The sequence below is a fragment of the Adiantum capillus-veneris genome, chromosome 11 (genome assembly GCF_014529385.1).
Source record: "Adiantum capillus-veneris isolate H3 chromosome 11, ASM1452938v2, whole genome shotgun sequence".
Classification (NCBI taxonomy): domain Eukaryota; kingdom Viridiplantae; phylum Streptophyta; class Polypodiopsida; order Polypodiales; family Pteridaceae; genus Adiantum; species Adiantum capillus-veneris.
Window position 1 is genome coordinate 34,863,714 of NC_140941.1, and position 13,202 is coordinate 34,876,915.

The following is a 13,202-nucleotide window of genomic DNA, read 5'->3' on the forward strand; positions in this document are numbered from 1 at the left end:
TGGCTAAGCTATCATTCTGGAAAGAAATGTAAAAGCGGTTTTCTCTCCAGAACTACCCAATCAGCGTGATTGATTTTCATCGATAATTTCTCGACCTTTGCATCTAAACTCTTCTTTCTATACGGGTGCGACCAGAGGTCAGCTTTTGTTCTCTTACCCCTGCTACACCGGGCATGACTCGGCTCTTAAGGGGTATTTGAAGCGTCTTTTGACTTTCCACTTCCTTGGGTCTTTTCATTCTGAAACTCACCCTTCAGTAACTAATGGAGATTGGGAGGACATAATCAGGTCGGGAGGGTTTATATATCATAGACCTTGCATCAGTTAAGTTTGGAGAGGAGCTTCATTCTCGACACTCACTGTCGTCTTCTGCTTCTTCTTCTACTACTAATGGAGATTGGGAGGACATAATCAGGTCCGGAGGGTTTATATATCATAGACCTTGCATCAGTTAAGTTTGGAGAGGAGCTTCATTCTCGACACTCACTGCCGTCTTCTGCTTCTTCTTCTTACCGAAGAAATACGGCGATGGCGCAACAACAACAGGGCCCCAATAATATATTTATAATACCACGCGATTCTCATGATGGGATAGTAAAGCTGGAGCCCGGGTGGCGAGTGGTGAAGGATGGGATGAACAAGCTTGCTAGGCTGCTGGATAGCACTCATCTCATGCCTGCGGCGCAAAGGCAGCAGCTGGACCCCCTCCAGTACACGCTTCTGTACACAACTATTTACAAAATGTGCTCTCAGAATGCCCCCCACAACTACTGTTATCATCTTTATCAGCGTTTTCGCAAGCTTTTACAAAGCCATACAAATGATGTGGTGGTGCCTGCCATCCGCGCTAAACGTGCCGATCACGAGCTTATTCTGCAAGAGCTTGCAAAGCGGTGGGATACTCACCAGGTCTTCTTGCAGGTCCTTGTGAGGCTGTTTGGGTACATAGACTACACCACCATTCTGAGTATGCGAGCACATAAGTTTGGATTCGTCGGCCGGCCAGACACGTCGTACCAGCTTCCAAGCATGTGGGAAGTTGGAGTGGCGTCCTTTGAAGGGGCCGCAATACACGTTCATGTAAAGGAAGCTATTCTCGGTCTGATCAACAGAGAAAGAGACGGCGGGCGGATCGACAGAGCTCTGATGAAGAATGTCATCAACATCTTCATGGAAGTAGAGGGAGTTCCGACTGTTGTGAAAGAAGCCGCCATTGAATCTCATCAGAATTTGGAAATGTGCCTGATCGATGATGCAGAAAAATATTACCGGCGAAAAGCACGTGCCTGGATCGAGAAGGACACATGTGCGGAGTACATGGTAAAGGCAGAGGAGTGTTTGCGTTTAGAAGAGGAAAGGGCACGTGATTATCTGTGTGAAAGCATGGAGGGCGAGCTATTGAGCAAGATTCGGCTGCAATTGCTGCTCAATCCGCCATTCAAGCAGCAGCTTTTCGAGGAGAATCAGCATTCGGGATGCCACGCCCTTCTAGCCGACGGCAGGGTGGAGGATCTGAAGAGAATGTACAAGCTCTTCTACAACATTCCCCATGATGGCGGCCTTGATCACATTCTGAGCTGCTTTCGGGAACATCTGGCAGATGCCACCTCGGCGCTTGTCAAGCAATTAGCAGAGCCATCTGAAATGAAGACCGAGCAGGCGCAAGTGGCCTTCGTGCAGAACTTAATCGACCTGCACGAAAACTACTCGAAGCAGATTGTGAATGAATGCTTTGCTCGAAATTCGCTGTTTCACAAGGAGGTTAAAAAGGCCTTTTCACTTATCTGTAAGAAGCACAATGGCAGAAGCAGCGCAGAGCTTTTGGCTACCTACTGCGACAACACACTGCTGAAGATATCGGCGGGAAAGAGTACGTCAAGCAGCTCATGCGCCACAGACGAGCTGATGAGCGAGGATCATAACTTACAAGTAGCAGTCCATATACTGGTGGCGTACGTTAGCGACAAGGACATATTCTCGATGTTTTTCAGGAAGAAATTTTCCCGCAGGCTGCTGTCGGACAAGGGTCCTGGAATGGATTTATCGTGCGACAAGAGTTTTCTGACAAAATTGAAGCAGCTTTGTGGGTCTCAATTTACAGCGAGCATGGAGGGCATGCTGAAGGATGTCACTTTAGCAAAGGAGACGGAAGCTTTGTTTCGGGAGTATGTTAATGCTCTCCATCGCTCCAGCACTGCAGAAGCTTCTGATGATCATCATCCGCTCAACAATCTGATTGATCTGCGGGTTACCACTCTCACCACTGTACACTGGCCTACAATTCCCAATCGCTTGGATTACTTGGCATTGCCTACAGAAATGCTCAAATCCTTACAAACTTTCAATGATTTCTACCAAACCAAAAGCCACCACAGCCGCAAGCTGACATGGATCAACTCCTTGGGAACTTGCAACGTTGTGGGAAATTTCAAGGCAAAGAAGATCGACCTGATGGTGACGACGCTCCAAGCTGTTGTACTGCTGCAGTTCAGTTCGACTGAAAGGCTAAGCTTCTCGGAAATCAAGAGCACATTAAATCTCAAGGACGACGATGATGAGATATTGAGGAGGCTGCTGCATTCGCTTTCTTGCGCGAAGTACAAAATCCTTAACAAAGTACGTCCCGCACCTGGCACGAATACTAGTTCTGCGGTGGGGCTCGAAGACTGTTTCGAGTTTAATGCAGAATTTACTGACAAGATGAGGCGCATCAGGATCCCCATGCCCGTTGCAAAAGACGAGAAGAAGGCGGTGATTGAAAATGTGGAGAAAGATAGGCGGTATACCGTGGACGCCTGTTTGGTACGGATCATGAAAGGACGCAAAGTCCTGCCATACCAGGAACTCATCGCCGAGTGTGTGCAGGAGCTTCAGCGTCTCTTCAAGCCCGACATTAAATTCGTGAAGAAGCGCATCGAGGACTTGATACACCGCGAGTTCCTGGAGCGGGACGCAGAGAACCCAAGCGTCTTCAAGTACTTGGCTTGACACTGCGTGTTAATTGATCCCAAAGAACACTTTTGGGCCTAATTCTAAGAGAAGGGGGAAGGGCCTTAAATTAGGAGAAACGTGCATGTTCTATTTTCATGTAATTTTGTTCCGATTTTGTTAATATCTTAATGCCTTCTTGTGAGAGGTTATTCAAAGTTTATGACTTTTAAGGCCACCCACCAAGGTTTTGATTGTTTTTTAAACTATATAACTACATTTTGAATTAGTCTTGCTTGGTGGGCGTTGCTATAGAGCATAAATAGAACACTAGTACATGACTTGTTGCAACAGAATAACACTATATCTTTCTAGTGATCCCCTCTCCCTCTCCCTCTCGTTAGAACTCTCTTAGTTTATTTCAGAGTCAGACCTTAGTATATTGGATCACACATGTGTGTGGCCTGCACTATAGTGGCAGTTTTCACTTTTAAATTTACCTCTTCCACATTTAAAAATGTGAGAGAGATTAGATGTAAAACAATAAATTGCTCCAACCTCCCACTCGCTACTTCCCAACGGGCTAATCAGGGATACATGCAGCCAAAAGGACATCAACTTGTGAGTGCTCTTGTGACAGCTTTGCATGGCGTAGTTTAAGGCTAACAATTAGTCCCCCAGATTATGCACAACCCTTGTGTTGGGCCAGGTTCCTATTGTGACCTTCCTGTGACGTGCAACTTCAGTGATTGTTGTACGCGCCAAGCCCCAAGTTCACACCTATCACTATTCTTTCATTGCATGTATAGTGTCTATTAATAGCATCCTCTAATACCATAATAGCTAGCCCATACCGTGTAATCGACCTTGGTGCCATTTTCCCATGTCCTTTCGAGGTGTACATTGCTTGTTCGTAGGCAGCTTTGATCTCAATATCACTATGAACCTGCACCTCAAACACAACTTCCACTTTGCACCCATGATATGCTGGAGCAGCTCATCCCATGAACCGAGTAGGGTGTTTCATGATGTTTGTATGTTGTTATGTTTAATTTGTAAAACATGGCACAACATACATGAGAGAGAGAGAGAGAGCAAGCAAGTGTCGGTGTTGAATTAGTGACCATATCAACTTCACTCTAACAATGTGTACTACAACATCCAAGCTGCAAAAGCCAGAGAAAATAGTTACCTTTGTTTTGGATTTGGGAGATGTAATTGGGTGGCTTGTAGATGCTCTATAGTGGTGACTTTTGTCGGTGCATCAACGTCGCCAAATAGAACTCCACAAACTAAGCATGAACAGGCTTGTCCTTGCGAGAGGACATAACATACTAATCATACCCTTTGTTACGTCCACAAGAATAGAGCAGGCTTGATTTCTTGTCCTCAACATGAAAACCATGTGCAGTGGAATGCAGGTTGGCTTAGCAATATACCCCTCAACCTTTTGTATTAGGGCAACACGACCACTTAATCTGCAACGATATTGCACACTCTATGTCGATTGTCTCCATACCCTTCGTAGAGAGAGAGAGAGAGAGAGAGAGAGAGAGAGAGAGAGAGAGAGAGATCTACCTTCTTTTTTCTTTCAAACATTCGACTTTTAGTCCATGGAGGGAACTTCCACACAAACTTGGAAAGAGGACACTTGACTTCTTTCAGAAGTTCCTTCAAGGTCACAATGACGTAGCAACACCACCATCTCAAATGCCCCACGGTGCTCTTAGGATGCCCTTGAACATCTGTGAAAGGGCATTCTCTATAGTAGCAAAAATTAGAAGAAGCACTTTTATACTTTTGCAAGAGAGAGAGTTTAGAGAACATGATAACAGTTGAGGACCGGATTTATGTGGAGCCAGTCCCCTCTCCAATAGGCATTTTTATTATAGTTTCTCCTATTAAGAGAGACTTGGTACAATACAATCTTCGTGTTCCTTGTGACCTAGGTGATGCAATGAAGATGGAAAGCTTCATGCATCACGAGCATAACATGAACTTTGCAAAAAGCATTAAATATCCCAAGCCTCGGTTCCAAGGCCTCAAGAAACTTCGAAGGTGGAGAGAGCTAGTGGGGAATGAGGGTAGGGAAGAGGAGAAGATACATTTCATAGGAGAAAAAATTAGTTCCTCACTTATCGTCACTCTTCATGCTAGCATACATAATAGCATATTAATTAATATGGAGAAGATAAAAATCTTAAGCATTTAAGCATGGCTCCTGGTTGGATTTGCATTCCATAGCCAAGAGTGTTGGTGAAGGCTCTCAACTTCTCTACTAGCTTGGAGAAGGAGATGGAGATCTTGCAATTTGCACTTCACACAATGAGAGTGTTTGTGGGAGAGTATACCCCTCAAGCAACCCCCTACCTTTCTTTGGTCGACCCCCCCTTGTAGCTCATGCTTGAAGCTCATTGGACCCCGCCAGGCCTAGCCAATCACAAGCAAGAGGCATATCAAGCAAGCATGATAGTCTTGGGACAAGTGTCCCCCTTTTCCCTTTGAGAGAGAGAACTTGATAAATGATAAAATAATTAGTTAAGTTAACTAATTTATCATTGGACTCCTTGGGAGGCTAACCAATAGGCTTTAGGTACACCATGAGGGCAACAAGAGGAGGAGCTTGATGAATGTCCCTTTTGCTTTCTTTGTACCAAGCTTGCCTTGTGTGAAGGTGTGTGTGTTCTCTCTCACCCCCCTAGGTTTAGGGCTCATCCCCTCTCTTGTAGGGATGGCATTTGACTTTTTGGACACCTTACCCCCAAGCACCTTAGTCAGCAAGCACGACTAAGCACCTCAAGCCTGGGTAGTGTTCCCACAAGCATCTCAGGCTCCCTAGTCGACAAGCACGACAAGCACCTCAAGAATCTTAGTCATCAAGCACGACAATCACCTCAAGCACCTTAGCCATTAAGCATGACAAGCACCTCAAGCACATTATCCATCAATCACGACAAGCACCTCAATCACTTTAGTCATCAAGCAAGCACCTCAAGCTTGGACCGGGTTCCCACCTCAAGCTCAGCCCTAGCTTACCTAAGGTCAAAGGACTTTTTAACACTAACCTTTGGAGGTCTTTAATTAAGCTAACACTAGGGTCTTTAAGCTCCATTAGCATTGCTCTTTGATAGACCATCTCTCATTTGAATCCCTTTACCATTGGTCCCGTGTTGAGATAGATCTAAAAGCACATGTCTATATTATAACCCTTGTTCCCATTTATTCTCCCATATTAAATGATCAATTTAATATGAGAAAACCATTTGGATTGGTTAGATATTAGATTTTATGGAATTACCTCTCTCTTGAAATCATAGTCGTCCTCGACTATGAGGTAGAAGAGATAAAGCCTTAGTCATTAGTCAATCTTTGTTAGCATAATAGCATAATACTTTTGATGGCCCGTAGGGTTTTTTCCCGTCGTTTGCATCAATCGAGCCTTAGGAAACTTAAGTAAGACCCAATCATTTTCTTTGAATGTTAAGGCCCTTCTGTGCTTGTCAGCAACAGCTTTTTTCCTTTATTGAGAGATGGATATAGCCTCCTTAATCTTTTGAAATGATTCTTGTAGGTCACAGTTGTACTCATCGGCAACGAAGATCTTCCTATGTACTTTGAGTAGTAAGGGACTTTTAGATCTTCCCTCAATGATTTCAAAAGGTTCTTTTCCCGTAGAAGTATGTACAATATTATTGTAGGCATACTGTACACGAGGTAAATACTTTTCCCATAGTGCGCGTTGATCTACTTTGGTAACATCAGTCTTTAGTAGATTGAGTGTGGTGAGATTGGATATCTCACTTTGGCCATCCGTTTGTGGGTGATAGGCCGAAGAGAAATTCAATCTTGTACCTAGATTTTCAAAGAGACCTTTCCAAAAATTGATGGTCATTCTAGGATCTCTATCTGACACAATGGATGTTGGTAATCCATGGTGTTTGAAAATCTGTGATATGAAGAGAGTTGCCATTTGGTGTGCCTTAATAGTCTTTTTGACAGGAAAAAAGTGTGCTTGCTTATTAAGCCTATTGACTATTGTATATTTTTCCGTATTCCCATGGATAGACTTGTGCAATCATAAGATGAAATCCATGGATATACTCTCCCATGGTGAATTTGGGATAGCCAATGGCTAGAGTAATTCAGGTTGCTTCCCTCTATCATACTTGGTCTTTTTGCATACTACACATTTTGAAACATACTCTTGTATGTCCACTTTCATGGTAGGCCAATAGAAGTACGTTTCTACTCCTTGAAGAGTAGGTTGAATTCCTCAATGCCCTCCATAGGGAGAAGCATGGGATTCATACATGACTTTCTCAAGGAAGGGAGGGGGTAACACATAGCCTATTTCCGTGGAGAAGATAACCATCTTGCAAGGTGAATGGTTCCTCTGTCTTCCCCAAAGAAAGGGGGGCTGACATTATGTCTCTAAAGTGTTGCTTGTGTTTCTCCAAGGACTTGGAGTAGATGATGATATCATCAAAGAACACTCCATGAATTTGCAGTAGGGTCTAACGACTTTCTCCATTAGACAATTGAATGTGACTGGCGTATTACTCAAGCCAAAAGGCATGACTAGATATTCATAAAGACCAAATGTTATACGAAACGCGTTCTTTAGGATATCTTCATTCACTATCGCTATTTGATGATATCCACTTTTAAGATCAATCCTACTGAAGTAGGTAGATCCTTGTAGCTTATCAAACAGAATTTCTACCTGTGGTATGAAAAATCTATTTTTGATAGTGATATGGTGTACCATCTTTATTTTGCACTAAAAGGACTAGAGAACGAAAGTGAGAGAGGCTATGCATCACCATCCTTTTGTCTACCAATTCTTGGACTTGCCTCATGATCTCCTCTTGTTGAGCTTGAGAAACTCAATAAGGAGGCTTGTTAGGCGGTGAGCTTCCTGGTAGGAGCTCAATTTGATGGTCATCATCCCCTGATTTTGGAGGTAAGTCCATTGGGATATCATCGATGAGCACATCTTGGAATCCTTTTAAAAAATTAGACTAGTGTAACTCTTCTTGATTACTACCATTTACACTTGATGAAACATTAGGACCTTTTAGGGACTTTTTGACAAAAATCATGTACAAAGAAATTGAGCTCTTAAGTGATTTATCAAAAGCACGTGAGTCATCTTGAATCCTTTTAAAAATATTAGACTAGTAACTCTTCTTGAATAATACCATTTACACTTGAGAAAACATTAGGACCTTTTAGGGACTTTTTGACAAAAATCATGTACAAAGAAATTGAGCTCTTAAGTGATTTATCAAAAGCACGTGAGTTTACAAGTGGTATAGTACGACCAAACTCACTAGCATCTATATACATGTTCTTTTTCCTTTAGGTGAAGTAGATTCTCCTTTCAGGAACTTCATGTTGGCACCCATGTGGTTGAACCATGGTGCCCCTAGGATAGCATCCTGATGTTGGATAAGAGAGATGAAAAAGTCTTCTTTGTCGACATAGCTTTGGACATGGAGCCTCAACTTCCCAATTAAGGGAGTAACGGAGGCTCGCTATCCCTTGAAAGCAGTATAGGCCGTAACAGCATCTCCCATCTCGAAATCTTGAATGCCCAACTTGGTGGCCAAATTTGTTGATATGAAGTTGTGAGTAGAGCCAGGGTCAAACAAAATGAAGGCATCATGCCCCCTTACGTTTTCCCAAGCATAGGAGAGAGGTGCACCTTTGCAATGAGCATCCTCTTTTGGAGCTTCGATGGTGGAAGCCCTAGGAGTCTCATATGCGAGTATTTTTCTTGGGGCAAGAACGATAGCCACGTCCTTGCTCCCCACACTTAAAATACTTATGGTCCTTGTGAAAAGCTTCAAACTCTTCAGGAGAGATTTTGTTTTTATCTTTGTAAACCCCCTTCTCCTTGGAACGATTGTTGTTGTAGTTGTTGTTGGAATTGTCTTGGGAAGAATTTTGGGCATTGGTTTTCCCCTTGGCATCACTTTTGTCTTTGTTTTCCATGGTCTTGGCATTCCATCTAGCCCCTTGTTAGAAATTGATGCCCGAAGCAACCATGGTGTGGTGGATTACTTTGGTGATAGAACCAGGCCATTGAGAGCCTGGAGGATTCACCATGGAAAACTTAATGCACCACGTAAGTGCAAGGGAGGGGGGTATTTTTACAAGTTACATAAGCGTATAAGTTAGGGGCAGGCCCCCAATAATTTATATCCCAAGCTCAAAAATAAGGGAGGGGGTATCATATTTATGGGGAAGGGAGAGGGGGGGAAGACTGCCCCGTGTTGATTACTTGTAAGGATTGGTCACCGGTGTGCACTAGAACTCAAATGAATTATGGGGAAGGTACGTTGCCAGTCACTCTTTGATTAGCTTTACTCAGTTAGATCATGTGAGACCTAAATTTTATATATAAGATAGAGGTATGAGAGTTTTCTTCATTGACTGTCGTATAAGCATAGAAAGGGGGGTCATATTCCCCGATATGAGTCGTATATAGGGGTTTTATCAAAGTTGTCCGCTCAAAGGTGGCATCCCGTTTTGTATATAGAGTGAATCCCCCAGGGTTGAGAGATGACATACTCGGCCATCTCTTCATGTAATGCCGCACAAAACTGTTGCTTTTGCTCGGCAAAGTCCATCTTTTGGAAGAGAGTAGCCTTGAGATGTAAGTCCCAAAACTTGTCTACATATATATGGATAGACTCATGAGAGAGAAGCTTCAAGCTGCGCCATTTGGTGAGCACATTGTCTTTTGCATCGCTTGCAAGGAATTGCTTCATGATGGAAACTCATAGAGTTTTCCATGTCTTTGGGGCTTCGCCATTGCCACGAAAGCTAGCCCACCATTGACGAGCTGATTTTTGGAAGTGCATAGCTACATGGCGTATCTTGGAGGACTCTGTGAAGCCCTCATCTCCAAAGACCACATCAAATTGGTGAAGGCCAACACTTTGTCACTAGCACCAAAGGTCCCATCATAGGTAGGAAAAGAGATAGTCTTTCCTCCCTCTTTGAACTTCTTGATCTTTTGTGACCTTCGCCATGCACGGTATGATTTGCAATTTACTCCCTCTTGTATTCTCTAGGAGAATAGCCATAGCTTTAGACGGACAAGTGTTGATGTTGCATAGAGAGAGATTGTGAGGGATGGTCGAGGGAACCTCACGTCGCTTCCTCTGTGTCTTCACGTCGAATTGTTTTAATTTAACGAACATAGTTAAAGTGTTAGTTTTGATTTTGATTTTGAATACTTGGTTGTAACTCTAGCACCCCACGTGGCACTTTCTTCGAACCCATCTCTCCATTATATAAGTAAGATACCCACACTGACATCAAGTATTTATGAGAAAAGAAAAGAAGTGTGTATCCATTTCATATATAGGTATGATGATCGAGACTGAGTATGTACTAGTGAGAACTAGTGAGAAAAATACATAGCCTATATACAAACTTAAGAAAGCTCAAAATTACAAAAAGCATCAACAGACTATAAAAATTAAATCGCAGTACTACTGACCTGATAACCATGTACGGGTGTCGTCCAATTATCCAAGCCGAAGGACAATGTTTGTGTCAAGCTACATAAAACTAATGTGAATAGCTAAACATTATGTGTTGCAATGAAGCGTCATAAAGTGAAAATGCTAATTATATAGTGCACGTTGTTGTGCGGCTCCGCTTCCACGATGGGAAAAAGAATAAAAAGATGCAAATGGAGTCTAATTGAGGTTCACATGTTTATTGAGCAGTGATGCTTACTAATGAGAAAGTTCAGTCCCAACAATTTTTTCCTCACTACCTTGTCAAATACAGCATCATAAAAAAAATGCTAGTGCTAGAAGCCAAGCACCTGTATTGATAGCAACAAGTGAGAGCTAGTCATGGCATGCCATCACGTGAGAAGTTGATTCCAAAAACAGGCTTTGGAATCCCCAATAGTTTTTCTTTATTCAGTTAAAGTTGTTAGATTGGATCGACATCCTTTGAGATCCTTGAAGATTTCTTCAAGAGTGGGCGAGCGCTGTAGAGACATGGTGCCTCCAACACCGCCACCTCCCCGATCTTTGTTTCCACCACTTTCCGCTTCATAAGTGCAGAGCGCTTCAAGGTTTAAGCATAGTTGATTGCATATGGAGTGAGGCCTTTTTAAAATAGCAATGAAAGGTTGCAAAAGTGGAGGAACGTAACCCTTAATTGAAAGGTATTTCTAATGTCTTCAAAAAAATTAAAAGGTGCTCCTAATTCAAAGACTCCACTCAAAAAGAAGAAAAATGATGTGTTAATCTATAGCATGTAAGGACAGGCAATGACGAAGCACATAGATTTGCAACAATATTACCTAAGAAAGATGAATACAGCATTGAGAGAGAGAGAGAGAGAGAGAGAGAGAGAGAGAAAGGGGGGAAGGAGCACAAGGAAAACACTAAAGAGAACCAAGAAGAAAACACTAGAAAAAAAAAAAGAGGAGAGAAACTCCTATTTGTATGGACACAAAATGTCTTTTGACTTTCCACCTTCATTCATTTTTTGACTACCTTCATTTGTCTTTTGAGTTTCCACCTTCATTTGTCTTTTCATTTCCTAAACTCACCCTTCAGATATGCAATTAATATGTTTTGAAAGAATTTTTATTTTTCTGAGATTGGGGAGACCTAATCCATACCTGGGAAAAACAATTTAATTAACATTACATTCATTTACATCGGCCACTTGGCACTAAAAAGCGGACTTTTCAAATAACAAACCTAAATATGCTATCATCGTAAAGATGATCAAGGAGAAAAAAACAAAAATGCAAAAATGAACTTACGACTTGACACGATGTGTGCCATGGATGCAGACCATAGTCAATTAGCTATGAAGAGAAGCGCTCACACTTAAAATTGAAAATAGTTACAATGCACGTTTGTGATTTTTATTTGACTTGTGAGATAAGATTTTAAAATTTGTAAACACGTAAGATTCTTTACTTGGTGAGCCAAAGGCTTTTTTTGTGCTATATGGATGCACAAGCCAACACGTGCCGCGGTCGCTTTAAATTTATTTATTTTTAAAATCGCATCGATGCTGCAACAAATAATCAGGTTTCAAGACTCTGTAGGGCTCTTGTGGAGAGCAAGTCACGTGGTTCACAGCAACAAGTCTTCGAGCTTAGGCAGCGAGACCATCGTCCCTACGGGGGTGCACATCGCCCCTTCGTGGGCTGTTTCCAAGAGTTCCATGTGTGGGTTGAGTCAAAAGTCCTGAATTGTTGGATCTTGGACAGTTTTTGAGGAACAGGGTAGCACGCCATAGATTCCCGTAGCAGGCTGTGGAGTGTAATTCTAGTTCAATCTCAAGGAGTTCAACCCTACCACACATCTGCACTTCAAACATTCCATCCATCTACTCAGAAAGAGTGGCATCGACTAGGATAAGAGCCAAAAGGAGGGAGTTAACTCATGTGAGTTTATTGAAGCATAAGCTTGTGTTTGACCACACCAAGGTCTAGAATTGACAGCTATTTCAAAGCTTAAAGTGAAGGGAGAGGAATCCGAATCAACTAGGACAAGAACCAGGAGGAGAGCATTAACTCATGCCAGTTTATTGAGGCATAAGCTCGTTTTGAATTGTACCAAGGTTTACAATTGACACCTATTTCATAGCTTCAAGTCAAGGGAGAGGTTTCCGAATCAAAGTGTACTTTGTAACATTTAATGGCCTAAAAACTTGTGTGTAGGGGAAATTAGCATGAACATAGTGGGCATTTCATTAGAATAGATTCCTAATGAGAATTACAAGAGTGCTTGGGTGGAGAGAGCAACAAAAAGCATAACACCTAGTTAGATAGCATGAACAATACTTTCAAAAGAGAGAGAAATTAAGCTATTGACAACAATTGAGGACTGGATTTGCATGGAGCCGGTCCCCCCTCCAAAAGACTTTGTATTATGGTGACGGATGCAAAGCGGACCCCGTACCCCGATGGCCTCTAAAACGCTGGGGGCCGAATGGCGCGCCTCGAGCCTGCCACCACGGTAAAGCGAACAGGGGGCACCACCTAGCTTTGAGCGGCTAGGACGCAAAACCCACAATGATATGAACACCGCAAGCCTACACACCGAGAGAGAGAAAAGGAGAGAGAGAGAGAGAGAGAGAGAGAGAGAGAGAGAGAGAGAGAGAGAGAGGAATACTTGCAATTGATGAAAACCCTCGGGGGTGTGAGGGTGAGTTATTTCTGCAATATTTACAAGGCGGCATGCCGCGGTGGTAGAGAGGTAGGGGGAGGAGATGGTGCA

At 42.8% G+C, this 13,202-nt stretch overlaps 1 pseudogene; it reads left to right on the forward strand.

Annotated features, from left to right (window-relative positions):
• Positions 1–245: 245 nt before the first annotated feature.
• LOC147447090 (cullin-1 pseudogene) lies at positions 246–3,149 on the forward strand (annotated as a pseudogene).
• The last annotated feature ends 10,053 nt before the right edge of the window (positions 3,150–13,202 follow it).